The following is a 25,958-nucleotide window of genomic DNA, read 5'->3' on the forward strand; positions in this document are numbered from 1 at the left end:
AGTATATTATATTAATATCATACAACAAAAATGTTAATAACACTAGAAAAACCAATTTGCCGCCAGTGCAAACAATGTCATTTAGAAATCCCTACATGTGTATAACATAACTGTTTAAAAACATTTATTATAATCTACCAAATTATATAACTGAAACTTGAGCCCTACGTGTAGAAAACATTAAAACCAAACACTGGCTCATTCTAGTAATACAGGAAACATCAATATCAATTACTGGTGATTATAGTCATATATTATCTCTCACTATGTCTCCACACAGGCTGATACTGTCTAATTTGAGGCATTACTAATACTATTTTTCAATGTCATGTGCGGTAGAGACAGAATTTTATTACATGATCGTTACCATACTTAAAAATAAGTATGGAGAACTAAGACATATTGATAATTGGATGATTGAAATTAAAGCAACTTTGTTAGCATACACATAAACATCACTGTTATGGCCGATGTCTCTTAAAATCATGTTTTATGGGTCCTCAGTAAATACTCTTTAAAAAAACGCAATTTTTTAGATTCAACACTTGCCGTGGATGCTCCAGCTTTATGTTGCACATCTTCTTTTTATGTTCCACTGCTTGCTTCATTATTTCCGGCTGTTCTTCAATCTTTTATCGAAAACTTCTCCGTTTTTTCCTCTCGATTAGCTTTCTTCAGATCCTTAATTTTCTTCTCGAAGTTTAACTTGTCCTCTTCCCGACTTCTTTGCAGCTAAATTATTCAGAATAAAAACATGTAATGAACTTTTATTTGGGATGTTTTAAAAATAATTTGGTACATTCCTATACGAAAATCAAATAATATACTGTGTATTTTTGGGTAGCTCATAATCACCATAATCATCTTCATTTTATCACACATAACGTTAGATTACACCAATTTTCACCTTTGAAAACAAGAAGGCTTACATCAGTTTAAAATATCTTATCAAAAATCTGAAGCACCCCCTAGTTTTCTACCCTCTACCAGGGCGACTGATAGATTTTTACGGATATTCACAGATATGTCTCTAGCTAGATAGATTGTCGTTTTCAGTGAATAGCTTACAAAAAACATTAAAGGTACATACGAACCGAGCATCGGTGGAGCATGGATTCCCAGTAACACATGTAAACCACTTCTACTAGATTCTTATATGACTCAAATAAATTCGACATGCCAAGGGATAAACTGAATAGATCACTCGATCAGCCATAAAAGACCTTTAGACTGCTCCTTTCTTTAAATTTTTGGTTGTAAATTTAACCTACTTTCGTGACCTACTTTCCTGCCCCATTGGCATACAGTTTAGAATGCCAGCAGAAAAATCCGTTTAAACATCATTTTCGGGTAAAATTAAACAATGCCTTTTGGTAATTCTCTTAGTTATACTACTTGAAACTATATGCTGGTATTTGGTTGGTTTTTGTGACAAAAAATTGACTTTGTATGCATCTTTAAGCAAACGCCCAAAGAAAGCACTAACTGTACTGCGTTTGACTGCAGAATGTGGCTCTGTGAATGGAAAAACTTGCTGGCTTAACATGAGAGTGCAAGTTAGGGAGAAGCGAGGTACATGTACCATTAAGATAAAAATCTGAGAGCTCTCGCCTCAAGGTGGATGCACAAACTGGGCTTGTTTATTAGAGAAAATCGCATTATTTACGTAAAATCTTCCTAAAAAACGCAATACAGGGTAATGAGGGTCCAAGATCCCACGGTAGAGTTTTGGTGTCATCTTTTTTTAATCAGAGGTAACGATTGACTCTTTTGCAAGGTCCCGTGTTGAACCTGCTCCAATTCCACATTGTATGTAATCGTACATGTAGTTAGTCAACATGTTAATATCAATACATAAATGTATGGACCCTCCAGCCCCAAGGTTCCATAAACATAGATTGTGACAGTGCCACAGCTGTGAGAATTTGGTTTTAGATTCATCTAAAAAAAATATCTTTTAAAAACAATTTTAATATTATTATACATTAAAATAAAATTCTTAACATAGGTTGTGGCAGTGCCACGGCATGCAAGTTTTGTAAATTCTCGGTTTAAATGTCTTAATCTTGAAAATCTTCCTTTTTTTCAGGATAATTATGAAACATACTAGCATCGTTCCTATTCGTCTGTGATCAAGAACATACACAGGAAGTGCTAAACATTAATAATATATATATATATATATATATATATATATATATATATATATATATATATGTACAAAATGTTTCTGAAATTTTAATATTAATAGAGGTCGTAAAAGTGAAACATGAATGCAAATATATAAAATAGTAATGATAACAAGGAAATCCTTAAGATATACGGCATAAAGTGCGGATATACATAACTATTATTAACTATATAGGCTTAAAATGTTTCCTTTAAATCAACTCCGTACTCATGTATCCTGATAGAAGGCTTTGTGCATAAAACTATTCTATTATTACGGTAAAAACTTCAAAATTTTGTCGGAAGACAATTTGCCGCCAACGTAATTTTTTTTACACTTTGAAAATGTCGTCGAAATTGAAAATGCGCCTCTCGATAATTTTTAAAAAGTTCGCGTTGTCCAGCTCAAACATGAAGGCAATGCGTCAGTTGATTCAAGACAATCATACGATCAGGATATCATTGGCGATAACGCTCTCAATGCGAGATAGGAACAATGGTGCGCCCCTGCGAGCGGCTACTCACAATATAAATGGTTTAGATGTGGATTCCCGTTCTCAGTTGCCTTTTGTCTTTAGGCTCTTTGTCAGTTGTAACACCGATATTGTTTTCGACAACTGTCCTAAATGAGGAAGGCACAATGAAAAAAATCAATATATTATCTCGAAGGGAAATGTACCCGTCTCTTTTATTCATGTCCATTGCGCAATTTAAGACCATTCAACGTTTACCTAGCTCGTAAACATGGAGATCGTTCGCGATCTGAATGGGACGAGAAGGTAATTTTTATATTCGTTCAGGGTACTGTTCGCCTAAGATCATCAGCGGGAGATCGTTTGCGATCCGAGCGAGACGAAAAGGCAATTTTCATATTTGTTCAGAGGACTTTGTTGGCGTAAGATCATCAGCAGGAGATAGTTCGCGATCCGAGCTAGACGAAAAGGCAATTTTCATATTTTCATCGTTTGCGATGTAAGCAAGAATTAAGTGCAATTTTCATATTAGTTCAAAGGACTTGGGAACTTCGTTCGTGGTAGATCGTCAGCAGGAGATTATTATTTAAAACCCCTCCCCTTTGAATTTTTTATATTAAATAAATGTATTTTTTTTTCATTTTTTTCTTTAACTCTCCCTCCCCCGCTCACGGCATATGTTCAGCGGAGAATCGTTCGCGTAATATCGTCAGCAGATCGTTCACGATCCAAGGGAGACGAGAAGACAATTTTCAAATTTGTTCAGAGGACTTTGTTGGCGTAAGATCATCAGCAGGAGATAGTTCGCGATCCGAGCTAGACGAAAAGGCAATTTTCATATTTTCATCGGGAGATCGTTCGCGATGTAAGCAAGAATAAAATGCAATTTTCATATTAGTTCATTATTTTACCCCCCCCCCCCCCCTGGATTTTTTACATACATATATATTTTCAATTTATCTTTAACCCCCGTCCCTCCCCCGCACACTGCACTTGGAAAAGGTGGACTCGCCGTAATTTTTAGAAGTTACAGATGGTAAATTAAGAAGTTTATAATGCAAGGTTGCAATTAGGCTTATCTTGATCACTGTCCTCTATCAGGAGGTATGTTTCTTACCGAAAAGACAATTCTCAACTTACTTTTCGGGTAAGTTAATATGTATAACTTAATAGAGTTTTATCTGAATGGTACATGTACCTCCCTCCTCCCTAACTTGCACTCTCATGTTAAGCCAGCAAGTTTTTCCATCCACAGAGCCACATAATAAATAGATAATTATTTACCACCATGAAAGGACAGGAAGTAGTGCTAAATATCCCACAATATATGAGGGACAAGGATAAAAGCCGATAAGGATAAAAACCCGAAGGTCGGACTTTTGAAAGATACCCAGCAGCCACTAGCACTAGTACGCATAGATTCCCTGTAGATAAGGTGTATAAAGTCTGCATTTTGTACGTAATAACTTGGACCTAAATAGAGAAGGACAAGTAACGCGGAGAAAGATCAAAGGATAATCGGCTTAGCGCGAGCTCTTCGCGAAACGATGTGCGTTCGGATCACGTGACCTCCCGTACAGGTAGCGAGCATATCGCGGCTGTTGATGACATTTTGTGTCATTTGGACAGGTAGCTGGTGATAACGCGAGGAAAACGTTCGGGTGGATGAGTCAAGACACTTATAGAGAAAAAATGTAAGTACAATTTCTTTTGCTATTTTGGATGCTAGATGAGAATAAGGTATGTTTGTTCATGGAGGAATTCAAAATGCCCAATATGGTGAAGGCAATCGTGTTTGTTGCCGTAAAATGAGTGTTTAAAATTGTACAACTGCGGTGTCGAATACTTGTCTTTAGCAATGATCCGATAGAAAAATATTTCTAGTCTCGAAATTTTACCTCTATGTAAAGGATTAGCCATAGATGCGGCAATAATTTAACCTCAAATCGTGTTTTGAATTGAAATGACGCAATTCCTCTCCGATTTATTCGACTCGCCGACATCGTTTTAGGTCTGGTATTTTTTACGTACGGTTTAGATAAAGGTGGCATCAACACCGCTGTGTACTATATGTATAGGTTTATGTTACTTGCTTAAGTGAGCCCGCATTATGGAATGATAATTAATATTTTTAACTCTTAATATGGGCTCTCGTTGCAACATGGCACCACACATGCAATTGTGACACACAAAAACGCACCTGTGATCCTTTTAATATCCTTTTATCAAAGTTGACATCAACACTGCTCTGAAGTATATATATATTTACACATTACCGGCTACAGTCAGCTCCGGTCTGAGAATGATAATTATTATTTTTATAACTCTCAATATGGGCTATCATTGCAATATGGCACAACACATGCAATTATGACACACAAAAACGCACCTGTGATCCTTTTAATTTCCTTTTATCAAAGTTGACATTAACACTGCTCTAAAGTATATATATATTTACACATTACCGGCTACAGTCAGCTCCGGTCTGAAAATGATAATTATTATTTTTTTGACTCTCAATATGGGCTATCATAGCAATATGACACCACACATGCAATTGTTACACACAAAAACGCAACTGTGATTCTTTAAATATCCTTTTATCAAAGTTGACATTAACACTGCTCGAAAGTATATATATATTTACACATTACCGGCTCCAGTCAGCTCCAGTCTGAGAATGATAATTATTATTTTTTTAACTCTTAATATGGGCTATCATTGCAATATGGCACCACCCATGCAATTGTGACACACAAAAAACGCACCTGTGGGCCTTTTAATATCCTTTTATCAAAGTTGACATTAACTCTACTCTGAAGTATATATGTATATTCACATGACCGGCTAAAGTCTGCTCCAGTTTGAGAATAATAATTATTAGTTTTTCATTTTTAAATTGGATTCCCTAAACAGAATAAAGACGATTGACAAACACCCTCATTGGTCTTATAGTGAAAGTGTATATGTGGACAGGTACACATGCAAAGTTCATGATTATATTTACTCGGGTAATGGTCAAAAAAGTAGATCTTGATCACATTTGTGATAAGTCTCACCTCTGTAATTGCCTTGCTACATTGCATTACCTTGTTATCAGGTGCTTGAAATCTTTGAAATAATCCTGAGACATGCCTTTGGATAGCACCTAGCTGGCTTTATCAAATCATCAAAGGGCCAGACGGCTTAGTTACCTGGCTGATAATGATCTAGAAAGTCCATGCCTAACAAGGGAAGTAAATTTAACTAGAGGGAAAATCTACCTGACAGGTAGAATCTTGAGATGCATTTGATAAGGCTTACCTGTGGCTCAAATGTCCAAGTAGAAGTAAAAAAGGCAATTGTCATTTATAGTAGTTTGTGATAAAAACATTCTTATTCTCTTCCAGATTCTCTCACAAGATGTCGGAAAGTTAAAATTGGACAATGCACCATTGCCCAAGAGGAGACTCACTAATTAAATATTTGGACAGTAATTCACATAGGTCAATGAGAAATTAGTTTATACCTTTTATAAATAAGTTAATACTACTTGGATACAAATAGGAAAGAACTCCAACATGACTTTCACAAAAAGAGACAAGACAGGAAAACTGCACATGTATTGTATATTCATCATCACTAGCTTTGTAACAAGCATTTTAAAATTTTAATGTTTACTTTTATAATAATAAATATTGGAATGTACTCAAGTTGTTTTATATTTCCTATCTTATAATGAAAAAAAATCAAATGTAAAAAACATGGATTATATGTTTAGACAGTTTTTTCTTGCTTGATTGAAATTGCATATTCAATTACCTCAGAATACACTAACTACATGTTTAAAAAATCTGATCCTGATAAAATTTATACTCACATTTGATATTGACCCTCTTGCAGTGATATGCGTCTTATTTGTCAAATCTTTTATTATTTAAAGTTGTGTAAAAAAAAAGGAAGTGAAAAGAAATAAAAAGAAGATTTTTTTAATCAAATATATGCATTTTTTATTACCATAAGATCAGTATTGGTGAAATTAATCTCATATTGTAAACGGGTAACTTTTAATGAAAAATTAAGCGAAATATAAATGAAAGATAGTTGCTGAATGAAAAAAACAAATATTATAAATACTTATAATAAGTTCTTGAATTACGACTGCTTTTCAGTTACTGAAAACAGAAAGCCATATTTTGGTACCTGGTGTATTATTTTCTACCAAACTAATACGACAAATCGGACTCTTAAATAACTAATTAAAATTAATGTAAACCTAGATGAAATTTCTAATTAAGATCTTAATTGCTAAGTGAAAAAAACCCAAATGTTATAAATGCACAAGATCATACTGTCTGTTTGTTGAAAATCTAGGTAATAATTCAAGCTGTAATTCTACTCTTCCTTTTGAGAGACTTTCTCAATCCTTTTTCTTTCGTAGATGCAGACACAGATTCTTGGTACTTTTCTTTAAGCTGTCTGCGAAATGAGTGGCCCCTATGGTAATATATAATTTCACAAACATGCTAAAAAGGTCCATTTTTAATTTGTCCGATTCACCAGCAGTCAGTTCTTGTGTAAATTTGATTGATCTTCCGGGGTGTCACAGCTACTGGTACATGTAGGAATGAGATTTCCGGTCGTTGGGTGCGTATTCCTGTCCTGTCAGAGACTACCTCACGGACAGGGAAAGGCAGCAGGTATTGAAGACAAACTTCACACCCCGTTTTTATGAGGTAACGGGGAAAAATGCCAAAAACCCCTCAATAAATTTCCACGTGTTGACGGAAACCTGTGTGCTCGCAACTGCAAGATGGCGGCAATGCTGTATCATAGCAACCACGAGGGACTGCGAGAAATTGCGTTATCAATGCAGAGAAACAATAGAAATGCACTGAAGCACAGCGCGCGCTACCTTGATAATAAGCTGTTCAGACGCCCGTGGAGCTATCAAAACAGATTATGTGAGACAATAGGCGAATGTTTACCTGAACGCACATAGCTTCAAAGGAAGATGCCGCGTTTCTTGTCCTTCTCTATTTAGGTCCAAGGTAATAAACACACTTTAAAGGTCTAATTCAAGGTCACAGCAGGATTCAGCCGTTGCTAAATTAAACGGAAGACTCCATAGGTAATCTCTAGAAAGTCAACGGACAGAAAGCAACGGCAAACCACTGATAGTGCAGTGTCAGTCATAGAAATGCAAGTCGGTGAAGAGTTTTAACTGCGTAAATATCAAGACATGGACAAAAAGGCAATTACGACGGGGTTGACTTAAATAAAAGCCTCAATATAATATATCGTATTTGCGAAGTTCAAGCTATCAGGGTACATGTATATGCCCTTAACCTACTATGTTCACATAGGAGGATAGCCCTGGATGCAAGAGTACTCTTTTTAAACTTCCTAACCTTTTCGAGATTTTCCTGGAACATTTCAAATAATCTTTCTGTCGTCTTTGTATGTTCTTTCATTTGCCTCAGATTTTCGTCTTGTGCTACTTTCTGCATGAGCTGATTTTCCTTTTCATTCAATTCCAAGATGTCTCTTTGCCTCTTTGCTGCAACCTCTTCCATTTCTAATCTACAGATTTCCTGTAACACAATGGGAGTTGTAAATAACAACTGATAAAAATAGGTGTGCACAGGATTTTGTTTCACATAACTTATAACTTACAGTGTAAAACAGAATTTCATAATGTCATTAAATAGAATCAACCTGGGGCTTTTGCACAATGATGACGTCTCAACTCATCGTTACTATATATAAAGCATCAAATTCCCAGGGTAAGCTACCATAAAATCAATGCTACCCAATTCCCATGGCATTCTAGGAGTAACATAGGGGGCCTACTTTGCACATTTCGAAGAATTCAGTCATATCGGATGACTGCAGCCGCTCACGCAGCACATCCAACTTCATGGGTCCTATAGCCTGCTGCAGGTAAGACTCCTTTAGTCGGTCTAAGTCTGATTTCAGTTTTTCCCCTGTGTAGCCATCGGGTATTGGGCTCAGGCGTTGTTTCAATCCATCCAGGAGTTCCTTGAATACCTTCTCACAGTAACGACGAGACCTGTCACGGTTCTCCTGCAGGTAATGTAGCAGTTCCCCACCGGTGATATCTCCATATTCCTTAGTTTCGTTTGTTTGCCTCTGAACTACAATGTATGGGGAAAAAAAACTCTTTTCAAACATATTTACTTAAATTGAAATATTTGAAAGTTGACCAAGAGTTGATAGCAATGGTTACCAAATTATCATTTTAATGTTAAAACATTTATACAGTTTGTTGGTTTTACATACGAATGATGCGCATACCTTGGACTGATAGAAAAACAAATACAAATGTGTTGAAAGATGCAGACGCCAAAAGATCGCTCTTTAACAAAATTCGAAAACGACAAGCAAATTTTTTCGGCCACATTATGAGGAATGGGGGTCTCGAGCATGTGATCACTACAGCCAAAATCAGTGGGAAAAGAAGCCGCGGAAGACAACGGGAAAAAATGGATGGGACTGGAGACGAGAGTTGACTTGCTGAGAGCCACTCGGGACTGAGATGTGTGGAGAGACATGATCGCCAACGCTGGCACTGAATGAATGATACATTTTGTAGCAGTTGTTTTATTTAAATATCTTTGAAAAACGAAATGATTTTCCAACCTACCACGTCTTATTGGTATATTAACCTCGTAAAAAAGGGCCAACCCTAATACAATGCGTAATGTGATGAACCAATGCTGTTATCCATCTTCTAAAACGATTTTTTTTAAATTAATTGATTGTACAACCAATGAATAAGCTGTCCATCGTACAAATATCAAAGCCAAATGATAGTATTTGGTACAGTATTCTCTGGGTTGGAGGACACACCCGACGCGTCTGTGCGAGGTGTCAAAAAGTTGCGTTTGCAGAGTGATGGCGTTCCACATACAATGTATTAAGATAGTATAAGCTCGGTTTTTTGTAGGGTGATCCCTCACTTATCCATTTCTAAGGATATCCCACACATTCTTCATCAGGCTGTGATCTAGGAATTGAGCTGGCCAATGGGGGTATGGATCTGACTGATTCGCATATAACCAGCCTACTATTAAATTGGCTGCACGTGTAGCACTTAGTTTTATCATGCTGAAACATAGATGGGTATTCTTGGCCCCTAAATATATTCTCAACAAGATTCCTTAAGTTTTTTTTTCAGTACTGAGATGTAAAACCCTGCAATAAGGTTCCCAATGACCACTGTCAGCTCGCCTACACCATAGTAGCCAATTCACCTCATACCATGAATTACATGGGGTGCATTGGCCACTATCCTGTCGATCAGAGGAAGAAAATTGGGAAGACACATCTTACCAGCTCTCGTTACCCCTACGTGTCACTCACTTAATTTTGACAACGTTTAGCCGTCTCTTATTTGAGAACAGGATCATTGCCCAATTGTTGGCAGGAATAAGCAATTTATATAAGATATTTTATGCTAACATATTCGTTTTCCTCACCTATCCTTGCATTAAAATCATTGAAAAGACGCTCGTTCAAATCTTTTATGTCTATATCTAATCCAAATAACTGAAGTTGCCTCTTTAACTCGTTCTGAACATTGTCCATCACAGCATCGTGAATGCTCATTAAGCTTGTTCTGAAAAGAAGAAACATTCAATATCCTGTTTGAGTTGCGTTTCTTCTAGTTGCTGGGTACATACATGTAAGCAATTAGAATATGCAGTTGTTCGTGACACCGGTACCACACGCATTTATTGAATCTTTCATAATAATTCTAAAAGGTGTAGAAAAACTAAGACTGTACTTGAATGTTCTTTAGAGTGGCATCTACATATATAATTTAATCAAGTTTAGGTGCTTAAATCTTACTTTTTAGGGTCATCATCTCTTTCTTCTATAGGGAAGATCTCATATTCTCTGAGGCAGGCCTTGGTGATTGCTTTCTAAATAATGAAAAAAATTATATGGTTATAATAGTGTTCAGCTTTCAAAGTTATTTCATCACACCATTTTTCAAACTAATGAAATTTAAATCAGAAAACCAGACATAGACATCACCAGTAAGTAATAATAATCACAAGTTATTTTAATGACAGTTAACAATTAGAGTTACCTGTATTACCACTACAATATTTTAACGTCTCACAAGACACTTTCATCAGGGAATGGGGCTACATATGTAAGTTTCCCTTTCTCTTTCGCTGTGTGTGTTTGAAAATGCGTCATTATCTTTTGATAACCATTAAGTAGCAAAGTAAAGATTATAGAAACAATGTTTCATTCACTATAACCCCGTATGTCATGACTGTTTTTGATACTTCCTTAAGATAATCTTATTATAATTGTTAGAGGTAGGTATGGCATTGCAGAAGCTTAAGCTTTAATGATTGAGTTTAAAGGGGTGATGAGGGCAATTTTTTTCTATTAGATGTTGTTAAGTTTTTGTTGTCCTTAACTTATCCTCATACTTAAGAGTGAGGTAAACACCACAATTTAATTTAAAAAAATTCAATTTAAATTTCCTTCCCGTAATGTAAGTGGTTTGTATGTTGGAAGAATTTGACAGTTTATTAAAGCAAAAGTTATAAATATAAATCAGGAGTAGCATACGTACATTTGGGGTTATCCGAGGACTTAGGGTACAGGGAGTTCAAAGTGTGAATCTGTTATTTGGTTAAAGCAATAATAACTCTTCCTTTGAGATTCAAAATTCCGCAAGAAATACATTGTAAACAACGCTATCCCATATCTCGAAAGCCTCGCAAATCGCGACCGTGCGCCAATAGCGAAATCACCATTAGTTTCGAGGCTATTATGGTAAGGTCGAGATAAGAGTATATTGTGCACTACAATGTAGTTTTACTTAACTGATCTCCATGTAGTTTCATTTAACCGCTCTCCTAAAAGCCAGCGTCACAAGAAAGGATGGTTCCATTTGACTGTTCCTGTCGGTTGCCCAACACCTCATTGGTAGGAAAATATTCCAGTCTAAGTTTTCAAATCATGTCATAATGGCAAGGTATAGGGAGTTTACTAATTAAAAAGTAATTACTTTGGGATATTTGGAATTTAATACACTCACAATATATCACACTATCAAAATGGAATAGCATGCTTATTTCTAGACCTAATGGAGCATCAAGAGGCCTCGGGCAAAATAAGCCACGGACGAAACAGCCTGACTTTTGTTCGTTTTTCTCTCTCTCTCTCTCTCTGTATGTGTGTGTTAGTTTTTTATACCTACGGTTTTTATATACTTTTTATACAATTATGATGCATAAATAGTATTATATGGTTCAGTAACCTCCCCGGCTGCAATACAGGCTAGTACCCTCCATCCCATGACCGTACAAGACCTCGAATTCGGGTTGGGGTATCCTTCGTCACTTTTCCATTAGTGTTTCTCTTAACTCTATGACGGTGGCAGGCTGTGGGTGGGGGTTATATAGTCGTCTTCCCAGTTCATCCAAGGCATCCTCAATGGAAGAAACGTCAGGATAAAAGCTGGTCACGTGAGAGTCTGGATCTGCTCCTGCTGCAGGTTCGCCTGTGCTCTCCTGGCAGTATGGGGACGGGCGTTGTTCTCCTGGAGCAAGCGTAGGGTGGGATGTTGGTGCATGGATTGCACAACACTTGTCCTTAGGACCTCTGTATCGATGGTCAGTCAGATTTCCGTCAATCACCTTGAGTTCTGTCCTGGAATCTTCCCAAAGGCATAACAACTGGCCGACCAAATTGGCCATGTTCAAACATTGCCTCATCAGAGAACAGTTCATCATTTTGTTTTTTTATGAGAACCCTTCCATCCGAAGTGACAAACAAAACCAGAACTCGTCAGTCAAGAACTGGTTCCACATTGCCATTGTCCAGTTTCTGTACTGACTACAGTCTGTGTGGCGTTGGACTGCGGCAAGAGATGGTCTCTGATGCGGTCCACGGCATCTGATATTCCATATTAAATGCCAAGTCTCTGTGTTTGGTTTGAGGAATTATTTTGGCTTTGTGCTTCACTACCACCCCTTTTGGCTTACATAATTTTGGCTTGAATTCTTCAAAGCGTCTTTTGGCTAAATCAAAATATTCGCCTCTTTGCAAGACCACAGATTGAAACTTGTACTATTTGTTTTCATACTTGTTATTAATGAGAATTTTTCAAGTCTAAATATCACGCAATTGTTATAAACAAAAGCTTTTGAGTGTTACCTAATAAATTACGTCAATTATTTTATTACAGGACCTTTCAATAAATGTTGCCGACAACGACCAAATATCAAGCACCATAAATTTACTTGTGTTTGTCCTTAATTGATACTTTTGATTATGTAAACTAAACATACATAACATATTTCTCGTACCTCCATTTCCGTGTTGTACTTCACCACCATGTTTCCCAGTATTTTTTTGTGCCTTAACTCTACACTAGCATCCCAGGCACTCTTTATGACAGGTACACCGTCTGGATCATTCACAGCTTCAACATAGTGCTGCAACATTGTGGCAAGCTGATCTCCTACAAAATGTGAAAAAGGGTGACCCTAAAACCTAAATTTGAGACCAATTTGCAATGATGGCATTAATCGTGCACCTTTTTTAAAAGGGGGTGAACAGATCAATCCAAGGAAACACCGTACCTGTTATCTTAGAGTTTACAGCTATCCCTTTCTTGCATTCTACAGCAGACAGGATGTATTCTATAAACTCTCCCATTCTCTCATTGAATTTTGGTCTGATATCATCAGTATTTGCTGCAATATCTTCCAAAACATCTTCATCTCCTGGGCTAGGGAGAACAAATGCCTCCACCTGTTCAAAAGCCCTCAGTATGACCCCTCCTACTTTTTCTTGGTCTGTTTCTTCCTTTCCCCGTGTGTATTTCCTGAAAACCTGGTAGAAAAAAAACTTGTTAAATAATTGTGCAGATATGAAATATGAATGACCATCGAGATGATTAAGTGTGATAAAAATGAATGCATTATGCATTATTTTCTGTTTTCAATTTGGATATAAAAAATTAAATTAAGAGGGTGGGCACTCGCCATCAAAGGTGTGTAAACTCACCACTTCCTTCACGTAGTCAGAGGGTGTCATTTCCTCTCCGGTGTCAGGGTGGACTAACTTCAAATAGACGTCTCGTAAAAGCCACGTGAAGTTTGGAAACACCCTGCGAAGTGCCCCCATATCTTCTGTAACCTCCTCATTTTCTTTTACCCGAATTTTACCAATAACGTCAGTAAGGACTCTAAATACAAAATAAATTCTTCTTTTGTATATTTTAGAAAAGTGACCAGTGGATCTTCATCATAAACTTGCAGAATAAAAAATGTGCTACTCAAAAGAACTAAGGCAACACCCGCAATTTTAGGAAAAAAAAGTTTGACCCATGTTTATTATTTGGCCAAGAAAATAATTTCTGCTTGTTTATTTACGGCGTGTGATGCTAGTAATTGACAGCCACGAGTGAGTGAGGAGCGGGGAGTGTTTTGTAGAGTAAATGAGTTGATTGGCATGTTGATATGTACTTATACAACTCCATGCAATGTAAACGGAGAGAAGGCTGCTCCAGATTGAAAGAGGTAAAGAGAAAAACGAATAGAAACGGCGCGGAAATCAACTGGAAAGTGGTTCATAAATAAGATGAAAGAATAGTAAAGAGTAGTAGCTTCTACCTAGCGTGACAACTTAAGATATTGACAAAAAAAAAAAAAAAAAAAAAAAAAAAAAAAAAAAAAAAAAAAAAAAAAAAAACGTTTGACAGCACTAATCTTGTCAGAAATAGAGGGAACAATCTCCGGACATAACTACACAATCAAGCACATAGTATCCGGAAAGGTGATTGGACAAACAGAAATGAAAGGTAAGAAAATTTATTTAGGAGATTATTGTTGAAAACACATTTGCAATATTTACATGACTTTATTGTAGCCAGCTACACTTTCGAATATCATCTAGTAATGTAGTTTTACAAAGGCTGAACAATGCAAACTGGACATTATCTAAACAGTTTCACCAGAGGTCAGGAATTTGTGGTGCAAAACTTCAATAGCCGATATTTGCGTTGACACTGCAAAGTGTAAGACAGTACCAGAATTTGTAGTCCCTTATTCTTCATGTCGAGAAGCAAAATAAGTTTGGTTGCTACTTCCTTACATAATTTCAATAGTGCCGTCAATGTAGGAAGGAAAATAGAAAAACGACCAGAAGTCGCCTTTAAACGTTTATCCTATCAGAAAAGCACAGCAGGACTAGTGAATACATTTAAGCCCAAAACATTTAGCAAAAAAAAAAAAAAAAAAAAAAAAAAAAAAAAAAAAAAAAAAAAAAAAAACATATTGCAGAAAGTGATTAAAACTGCAAAACTAGTTTTTTTTTCATATTTAGTCTGATTAAAATCACATCCGCAGGTGCTTCTTGTGCTGTACGACAGGCATGGCAAAACCGGTGTCATGTACCAGAAAGTCCCCCACGACAGAGAGTCCGCTTCCCATTCATTTGTACATGTGAGCGTCGCCCTAGATTTTGACCTACGTAGGTCAAAATAAAGCCTCGGTCACAACCGGACGTACGAATTTAGGATCGTACGACCCTTGCGAATTTTGGGTGCAGTGGAGGCCGTGGAGTTCGTAGAGCTAGAGGAAAGTTTGCAATGGAAGGGCTCAAGTCTGCCTTGGGAGTCGCAGGGTCCACGTAAAAAGCAGGGACGCTAATTGCAAGATGTACTCATTTCTTGAGTTTGTCTTGCTACCTGCGTACCTGGCACGCACTCACCATTTATGAAAAGAATGCAAGAACGGCGAAAATAATTTCCTTTTGGTTCACACTTGCCTCACACGCTTGTATTGACGCACTGACCACGTACGTCATTTATCCTCCTGTTCCCCCTTCTTTCTTTTTCCTCCTTCCTTCTTTTCTGTTCTCTTAGCTTCTTTTCCTTGCCTTTTGGAGGTATATTAGAAGCTGATATTAGAAGCAAATTTCGAAATTTTTGAAGTGTTGTACACGAGGCACAAGCGACGTCATTTGTCGAGACACGAGCGTGCATCGTGAGCACGCCCTTTATACTCCACTTCCGCCGTGCTCTCGAATTTGTTCGTTAGCTGCGTCGTAATCAACATGCAAAGGACAATTGCTCCTTCATTGTTTAAGACGTGCGTCTTGGACCACGCACGACTCACTTGCATACTTCTCGCGAACTCCTTGTTAGTGCAGCAAGTTACGTTTGCGGCCTCGCTGTTCGCAGATTATTCGTAGAATCTTTTGGGCATGTCCAACATCCTCCGTACGTGCTTATGGGCTGTCTGCGAACTCCAAATTTCGCAAGAAGAGCTTGCGCGGCACGTGAGATTCTGCACAAAATTTGGGCGCAAACAGGCCGTAAGAGCCCGTACGGCCGGTTGTGACCGAGGCTTAACCCTAACCATTATATTATATGGAGGGCGGCCTTTCTGTCACACGGACCCTCAGTTTCGTGACACTGCTCCTACAGGTGATGCAACCTGATGTAGCAATCCTGGGCTCCGTATCTCGAAAGGTTCGCTATGTTGCGCACGTGCGCAAGTGTCTCGATTCCATAACCGATTCTATTTCGAGATACGGGGCCATGGAATCGAGACGCTTGCATAATATATATATATATATATATAAACCAAACCTCAAAATGTGAAGATACCCACTGGATATAGCTCAGTGTGCATTTGGTCCACTTTTGCAAAAAGACTAACCCGTGTGCAGTGAACCATGACAACATGAAAGCTCACCATTTTCTCAACTACCCGAGCATTAAGTCATCAATAAATACACAATGAATAATAAAAACTCCCCTACAAGTGTAATTATGCATACATTTCTACCTCAAAGCTTCCATTGACTGTCAGTATATATTTACAAAAACAACATTCAACTACATGTTGTCGATGGGTAGCTATCGTGTATCCCCGAACTATCCCTCGTTGTCAAGAATAGTTCACCTCAAGGGCTCCACCCGCTGGGTATGAATGTCACTCTCTGGGTCTTGATTATTGACGATAAAATTCATAATTAAACAAAAAATGCCCTTACCCACCCAGATGTTAAACGTATTAAAATTACAAAAAAAAAAATAAAAAATAAAAAATAAAAAAAATAAATAATAATAATAAAATAAAATAAAAAATAAAATAAAAATAAAATAAAATAATAATAATAATAATAATAATAATAATAATAATAATAATAATAAAGAATAAGAATAATCCAACCCTAAGAAAATCGATTTGACAACTCCTTTTAATTTCAAAATAATGATTTCCTTTGCACACACGAGGATGATAATGCGTTTCATAATAATTCTACAATGTAATTTTTGATTTAGAATTAAAGGCTAATTGTCAGGACTGAGATATCCGCAAGTAATGTCCGCAATTAATGTTTGGTTTGATCATAGAGTAGCATTGATGGAAATATTGCTTTTCGTTTTTGTATTATTTAACAAAAGAATGTTTTATTGTGTGCTATGTCTTGACTGCAGGTATATTGTTTTTTACTTTATACGTATTTATATTGGATTCATTGGTCTATTTCAGATAAAAGACTTGTTGTTTTATAGCTGTTTCCTTGCCTTTTTTTATTATAGTTTGGAATCTGTCTTTGTATTTTTTAATGACTTCCAGAGTTGTAATATGTGATCGCAATTTGCTTGGATGTATACATAAACATGCAATGATGAACAATGGACTGAAGAATACAATTGATTTGAACAAATGGCTCTTGCTATTCATAAAACAAATTGACGGCCATGTTGAATTCTAAAAATTATCAATGTTTCGTACGTATCAACTGGCAAAGAAAGTCAAGTTTAATAAGCCTTTCTAAGTTTTGAAGTCAAGATGAAATAAATTCTTTTAAAAAGCTTTCAAAATATAACAATAAAAGTACAATGAAATATATTTATATAACAATAAAGGGTACCGGAGGAGACCAGAATTGATCAGAATTGTGCCGGAAGTGTGATGTCATGTGACGTCAAGTGGTGTAGGACGCGAAGCTGAGTGGTCATTTTAGCAGGAGGTGAACGGGAGTAAATACGTGGACTCGGAAAAAAAGCAGTTTTTCTAACAACACAAACCATAAAACACCCCAAAAATACTTAGATATGGACATAACAGATTGCATACATGCAAAAATACAACATGACAATTCCCTCTCGGGAATTCTCTCGGGAATTCTTTTCCTTTGACGCTTTTGTCGCGCTGGCGGTTGATGAAGCATATATTTCAAAACAAATTGGCTGCCAATTAAGCACTCATTTTCACCCTTAAGTTTTGTGGCATGTTTTCATATCATGCTCATTATTTCTACAAGTATTCTCTGCCCCAAATGCATAAAGATAAAATGTTATCTTAACGGTGCTTTTTTTCTCTATGCCCAGGTCTTAATTCTCCTTCACCTCCAGCTAAAAATGACCACTCAGCTTTACGTCTCAAACCACTACACGTCACTTCCGGCACAATTCTGGTCTCCTCCGGTACCCCTTATTACAGTACAATTTCAGATCAGAGATGATCTGACGTAGTCTTAAAGGTTAACCAGTCTGGACTTCACCATCTTTGCCAGAGTTGCATTGGTGAAATGTGGGGATGAAGACTGTGGGTAAGTACAATACTCTTTTTCAGCCGTAGCAGTAAGCTATAATATGCCTGTATTCAAAATCATTTGTAAAATATTCTATGCTGTGTGTTCGATGATGAATTATACTGTGTACTCAACGACAAACATTCATTTATGAATAAAGGAATTCTTACTTGAGTTCTACTAGGTCTTTCTTCCTTGGTACTTTCATTGTGTTATAAATCAGCTGTGACGTAAGCAGCACCATCATCACCAGTAGACCGCCATGATCAGCGTATTTGGGATTAACGGCATCTGTCAAAAAAAATTCTTATTGGAAATACATGTATCTTCTAATAGTTGGGTAGAATAATTTAGTGACAGATACTAAGAACCTGCACAATTGGTATGAAATTTTCAGCTTTCGGCAGAGTGGCAAACAGCAAATGTTAAACCACCGGGTCAGTCACGTATAACCTCTTATCCTCGATAAAACCTTCCTTCAAATTCAGGGGAAAAAACAAATGCTAAAATGGGTCAAATGGATTGTTGGAAGGAGTTTTATATGTACAACTGTTACTATTACAGGCCTAACCAACTACCAGACTGATACTCTGTAATGGTGGCTGATACTCTGTAATGCGATCTGACACACACCTTGAAAACGGGTAGTGTGGTCTGATATACCGGTTTATTCTGGATCCGTAGGTGCCGAGTCTGGTAGTTGGGTAGGCCTGTATTAGCAATGGGAAACTGTACACGGGATCAAAAAGAAGCATGACTGACATGATACTGAAGATGTAAAATAGACAATACAAAACACAGTCAAGTAGTTTTGAGGCCCAGTTATGCTCGCATTACTTAACATAAGGGTGGCATGAAAGTGGCTGCAGTGTATACTTGCGAATAGAGGGCGTCACCTAATAATAATAATAATAATAATAATAATAATAATAACATATTTATTTCAAGTTTAAAATCCATAAAATGTTCAATAGCCTGTACAACATAAAATACAAAGAAGTTTATAGATAAAAATGATTAAGATATATACTATATAGATCAAAGCTAGACTAAATTGTAGTAAACAAAATAGTAATTAAAAGTAAAAAATCCAAGGTTTCTTTAAAGTAAAATTTAAAAATTCATGAATAAAATGTCTTAAAAATGTGAGTTTTTAATTCCTTTTAAAAGATTCTTGTGATTCTATTCGTCTAATAAAAATTGGTACCGTACTAGGATTTAGAATGTGTACATTTTTTCCGTGGACCATTTGAAGATTACACTGCGATTAATGCGGTGGAAAATACAAAAGAGAGAGTGTATAATGATAGGGTCGCTAAACGATTGTTGACGGCATATAGTAACTAGCCTAATCCCCTGGTCGCCTGGGTAGCCACGCCCCCTTAGAGTACTTATGTAAACAAAAGGTCTCCCGTAGCGAACTATCCTTTTGTTCAACAGCTTCGCGCGTGCAGCTGATTGTATGTAGTGACACTATAGCTACCGTAACTGCATATAAATTTGTGCTAGCTGTTATTTGATTCATTCTGCTGTGTCGGATGTTGTGGATCAGCCCACTGGTTCGTTGACTTATGTTTTTCTGAAGATTGGTGGTGCAGATTTTGAGTGCTTAATTATTTGCCCTCCTTCTAACAAGAGAAAGGGGAAGGGAGATAAAAAGAGAGAGTGTCAAATGAAACGGGTAATGAGTAATACATTACATTAAATAAAGGGATTCGCGGTGGAAGAAACGATAGACTGTTTTGCATCAAGGTATGCCATTATAATCTGACATGGCCCCTAACATGATCCATAACATGACTCATTGTTGTATGCCTTATATTTGTGCCGACTTATATTTTACTCTCGTTCATTTCGTGAAACAATTTCCTTGAATAAAGTTTTGCCTGTATAAATTAACTTTGTGACATGAAGTAATTAATAAAACGCGCCTGTTGAAAAGGGGGCTTTTCGTAACTAATAAAGGTTCACTATTCAGAAAAATATCGTCGCCGTTCGTCGCCGCTACCTTCAGGAAAGCGTACCCTCCGCGTGGATCACCGGCATTTTTGATTATCTGACAAATTAGGGCAATTTACGTTTTAGCTAATAATTCTGAATTTACTAATATTTTGGACTAAATTCGATGTCAGATTCATAGCAATGACGGAGAGCCGCCAGAGTAACTGTTTAATTTTCTAAACTAATCAAACTAGAACGCGTGGCGATAAAATGTGTCGCTAGATCTTGTAAACACTCAGCGAAATGCACCTAGTGACTATATTCAATGTGCCGTCACTTAATTGCTTTCTCGATTTCATTAATTGACGATAGTAATTGCAGATAACAAGGAAGAGGAAATGCTGAAGACAAAACAACGTTGGGTCTTTGTGTGACTTTCTCCCTAAACACTTTTTATGATGCTGTCAAAGAAAAAGGAGTCTAGATAGCGATTATTTAAACCACTGCTGCTGCTTTTGCAGGTAGACTTCCTCGTTTATCATTTAAATGCCCCCCTCCCCCAGCAGACCCAACTTGATGCATGTACGTCTTGGTAGCTATAGTACAGATCTTGGTTCAAGTGATGAAATTTGAGGCTATTTTTTCATTCAAGACAAAATAAAGTATCTATGGTGTGTGACAATAGGGACTTTACAAAGCTTAATTTGTCCTTAAATATATATTCCAGTAGCATAGGCGAGCGACGTAATTGTAACCTCAACTTGAGGTATCCTCGATGAAAGCGGAGTAAAAAAATTAACTTTTTTAAATATCGATAACAACATGCTGTACAATGATATTGAGACTAAAGGGTTTAATGGACTTCTTTGCCTTAAAAGCAATTCATTTCAAAATTAAAAGAAACGGGGAGCGCGGGTAGACAGTTTACGTCAGGTGATTCGTTTAAGTCGAGGAGTGTTTCACTATCAAATGTGTAAATCATATATGTCATAAAACTCTATAAGAAAGTTTTTTGTTACGATCTGCAACATTTGTTCATTTATATAGCAGGGCGAAGTTAAAGCCAGAGGTAAATAGAACCTAATACCGTAATCCTCCTCGTCCATTTATTTAAATCGTACCAAAACGTTTGATACACAATGTTCATTAAATTCATAATTTTGGCGATTTATTAAAACCATATTGGTACATAAAAGTTTAAGATTAGCATAAGTTAAGCAACAACCAGTATGAAGAACAACAACCTTTTTAAATGAGGTAAGACACCCTCTTCACACTGATTATAACCCTGAGAAAGACATTATGCAACTTAAGGCAAAGGAGTTATGCAAAGTTTCTTTCAACTCGTGTGTGAATACAACACATTCTTTGTCACTTTTACAAGACAATAGAGGTGAGCAAGTAGAGTAATTACAATATACAATAAAAAGGACATTAGTATAGAAAGCTTACTTCGGGTCAGCCCTTTGCTTGTTCGAATGAAAGAGATAGATATCGCGCCGCGACTCCCTTTATTAAACCTTCGTGTGTTTGTGGAAAAGTGTGAAAGACAGGCAACGGTCTTTAGTCGCTGTTGATATTGTTCGCGATTAATATTGAAGTATAACTCCTTCGCCTGCATGTAAACGTGTTACTTTTCCTCATGTTCTCTATATTTCTTTTAGGTGGTTGAGACAATGGGATGAGATCGATAAAAGTAAAGGTTAATCTAAACAATTAGATGCGATTTTTGTGAAATGACTTATTACGTGATGTGCATGTACCTAGCATGTTTAAATTCTTGAATTTCTAATTTGTTAAATCTTTCATACACGGCCTCATATATGTATTACTCTCAGGCCTTCGATATTATTGTGTTACACGGGACTCCTGGAAACCTGAAGCACATGTCTACGGAGTCTTGTTATCCTTCATGCAGTTTTATGGCTGGGATGAACACTGTGAAGTAGAAACAGGCTTTACTTAGCTTTACTTGATGCACGACAGTTTAAACAAAACCAGTCTGCAAGGCTTGCTTTGATTTGGCGTTAACCTTAGACTGGTTTTAAAAGAACAAATATAAATATGTTCGATGGATTAAATGCCGGCTTCGTTATATTTTAACTAAATGCGTTCATTTGCACAGTTACACAGATAATATTTTTAAGTTGTCTGTCGTTCAGCACGCATTATAGGCGAGTAGCTAAATAGTGACGGTGATCAATCCAAGCTCAATCTTGGCAAGTATCGTTTACAAAATAGATCATGTTGAATAAACTTAATTACGCATTAATACATAATCAGGGAACGCACGGTTCGGTTATTGTCACTTGAAAGCTTTCGATCAAAGACGTTCAATGAAATCACAAATCATTTGACGATTAAAAAATGGACATGTTCAAGGGGCAGTTTTTGTTTCAGCTAAAGGGACTTCAGGTTCAGGTAGAGGGTTCAGTTACGTGTTTCATCGGATGATAGTATCACGCCCTAGGTCTAAGCGAGTTGAATAGAAGCTTTTTATCCAAACATCCTACTCCTAACTACTGAGTTAGGACAAAGGTCTAGTAACATGCACTGTGCAATTGCTATTAATGGATCAGAGGCATACTTGATTGTTTTTCCTCTGGTGTCGCACGTATGCATCCTTTCTTGAGTGATCTAAAACAAGTCGCTAGTACTGGTACTGTACCATGTTTCTCACTGTAGCAAAATATGTTCGACATGGTGTTTCTGAACGGCAGCCGGAGACACAGTAATTGTATAGGCATGCTTTAAGCTTGTTCGAGAGATAATAACAGTCGGGTTTAACAATAGATAGCGAGCTATAGTAAGACCCCCTCCTCTTTAACTGATGATTTACACTTTTAATTGACCGTACTTTCGTATATTGTATGATCATAGAGCCAGACTTCCCCCTGTTGCACGTTGTAGATGGATTGTCATTGCGCCTATGTCAATGCACCTCATTTAATTTCAATATTATAATATAAGCATAATATAAGTAATATGTTATTTCCTTATTCCTCTTTCATTATCATTCATGTTTTATAAATACTTGAACGCTTGAATGCAGATATTTCAAATTAAAACGTAAGTACATTAATAAATTATACATTTATAAATAAATGCAATAGGAATTTTTTGAGACAGATTGATGCTGACGCTCATGCATTTCAACCAAACAAACAATAATTAGTTCAATTTTTGACTGCGGAAATTTCACATAAGATGAAATAACTGATAACAAATTTAACTAGCAGTTTGTTAGCAACACTATAAACCAGCTGCGCGTGCCAAACTAGTGAACAAAAGGACAGTTCGATTCGCGTGGCACGCCTTAGCATGGGTTTAGCCTCTTCAAGCTATAATCCTATCGCCGCAACAAACAATAGGGACCTTCTGGCTGATGTATCCTGCTGTTAATTACACTTGCAGCGGATTGTCACGCTCGCGCTGGGCCACAGAAACCGGCGTCATGGGGTTCACTCGTATTAAGTATTGTGTTATTCCACCTAAGCTATTGTGTTTGTGCGTTCGAATTATGAAGGGATTTATACGGCCCTCCATTGTTTGTCCGCCCCCTTCTATTCACAAGATAGGGATTAAAACATTTCGAACGTTGTTACACCGGTGTACAACGGAAACAAAATTATTCCGACCACTGTAACTTATTCCATTTTACCGGTGCAGCTACACAAAATGTTATGACACCATATGTTTTTAACTTTGATTTGGGAACTTTCAGTAAAAGTTTGTCACCAGACCTCAGGGATCTTTGAGGACTATAATGTTTGACCAGATCAATTATATATGGTGGAGCTAGGTTATAAAAAGCAGCATGTGTAAAAACTAAAATCTTAAATAACCTACTGGTATGAGCTGCCCACAGCTTTTGTGGATCAGTGGAGAATTTGCTATTTTTGTGAGCTGACGTTCTTTTCACTTTTTTCATTTCGGTGTCGGTCGCGCTTCCTTTACAATTTTGTAGAGAGTAAGTATTTTCTTTCTAGAATTACAACTTGAAACATTGATTGTGAATTGTTTTACAATTCATGAAGGGCGTTTGAACCACGTGCATTTTTTCTTCAATTATTAGTTGTAAATGTTTATATGTTAATTCATGAACATAGAAATTATATACTGATCTTATAGTATCTTTCCATGTCAAATTCGTTTACTTCACATCTTTCCCAATCATCTGATTGATATTTCCTGTCTACCACTGCTTCCATTAATCTTTGACACCATAATGTTCATTTATAAATTTTGTAAATTGTAAATGGTAACAAGTAACATTTGTGAAATTTATTTCACTGAAAAGAAAAATCCTATGGCTACCTATGAATTTATGATATACTTATAACTTGTGTTTTGCTTATATTTAGTACTGGAAAGCTGTATTTAAATGTGGTGCGTATTTATTTACTTTATATATGTTTTAATGGTATTCACTATTATTTAGGGTGTGCGTGCATAAATTTACAAATAATGCATGACTGCAGTGGCGGATTTAAAGGTGACTGTTCAGCTGTTTATTCTGATTTTCAACCCCTAGATCTGTTTTCTTGTGTCATTTTTAAACCCCCATGAATGACTTTGTACAGTTAGATGTTCAGTCTCGTTGCGTCCTGTAGGTAATAGTGCACTTGCACTGAAGTTTGTTCCAGTACATTATGGAGTTGTCCCATATATTAGAAAGGTTCACTGTGCTCTAGGAACATAGAACGTTCACTGCTCTTTTACAGTATAAAAATCATAAATCAAAAATTGTTCTTTTTAAGTTTTAGAGAGAAAAGAGGAGATTAAGATGAGAGAATTCTGATTGGTCAGTTTCTAGTGACGTACCAGCGTAGTAGCCTCCGACAGCTGAAGTAACAGTATAGCCGTGTATAGATAGGTGACTAAACATCCATGTGTCATTAAAACAAAATACCGCAAGGTTGTGTTGCACCTGGGTGCCGTAATCTAGGTTACGATAAGAAAGACATCTGCTATTTTGTCCTACCTGCAGATGCCGAAAAACGTAAAATTTGGCTCAATTCTCTGAAGTTAAAAAATCCAAACACATTGTCAAAACACGCGAGGATCTGTGGCGACCACTTCGAGCCCGAATGCTTCTTACGTGACCTGCGAGCTGAATTGTGTGGTGGAAAAGCACGAAAAAAACTAAGAGGTGATGCTGTACCCAGTATATTCAAAATACGACAGTAAATTTCAACAAAGCTTGTCTCCCTGCGCACAACTGAATTCTTGAAGAAAGACCGGTCAGGCTGATTTAACGGTTTAATGGATGGTGATATTGACTTTGTTTTGGAGTAAAAGGCAGCAACAATAGCTAAAAGTTGTGGCTTTTCTCTTTTTAAGTTAATATATGAAAGTATTGTAAAAAGCCTCACGTCATGTGTGCAAAAACTTGCATGACAAACATAAAACAATGCTCACTGTAACTAACGCAAATTATTCCAATATGGTTTTGTGACAACGAGACAGGAATGTGAATTGACCGAAAATAATATTTTTTTATACCCCCCTTAAAACACTGTTGCTTGCTGTTTTCTTAATTTTATTATTATCATTATGATTTAAGATAAGATTTGTGATGGTGTATATGAAGGCCTATGTGTATGAATTCTGAAAAAAAGTTTTGCTTATGTACTGGTATGGGTGGGCCTACGCTCACATTTGGTTTTTGTCGCCGCTGTATACATATATTTTACCTGTCGGTGGAAGTGAGGATCGAGACAGAAGACAGAGACAAGGCATCTACACTGAAAGGCACAAAGCATTGCAGTATGCAGAAAAATG

At 36.8% G+C, this 25,958-nt stretch overlaps 1 long non-coding RNA gene across 1 annotated transcript; it reads right to left on the bottom strand.

Moving 5' to 3' along the window:
* Positions 1–532: 532 nt before the first annotated feature.
* Positions 533–8,209, bottom strand: LOC147762751 (uncharacterized). The gene is made up of 2 exons (XR_015333393.1): positions 8,033–8,209; positions 533–732 (listed from the first exon to the last, which is right to left on the bottom strand). It is a non-coding gene; the product is annotated as an uncharacterized LOC147762751 (long non-coding RNA).
* Positions 8,210–25,958: the final 17,749 nt, after the last annotated feature.

Source organism: Lingula anatina, chromosome 3 (assembly GCF_051362555.1).
Source record: "Lingula anatina isolate TDL-2025a chromosome 3, LinAna3.0, whole genome shotgun sequence".
Classification (NCBI taxonomy): domain Eukaryota; kingdom Metazoa; phylum Brachiopoda; class Lingulata; order Lingulida; family Lingulidae; genus Lingula; species Lingula anatina.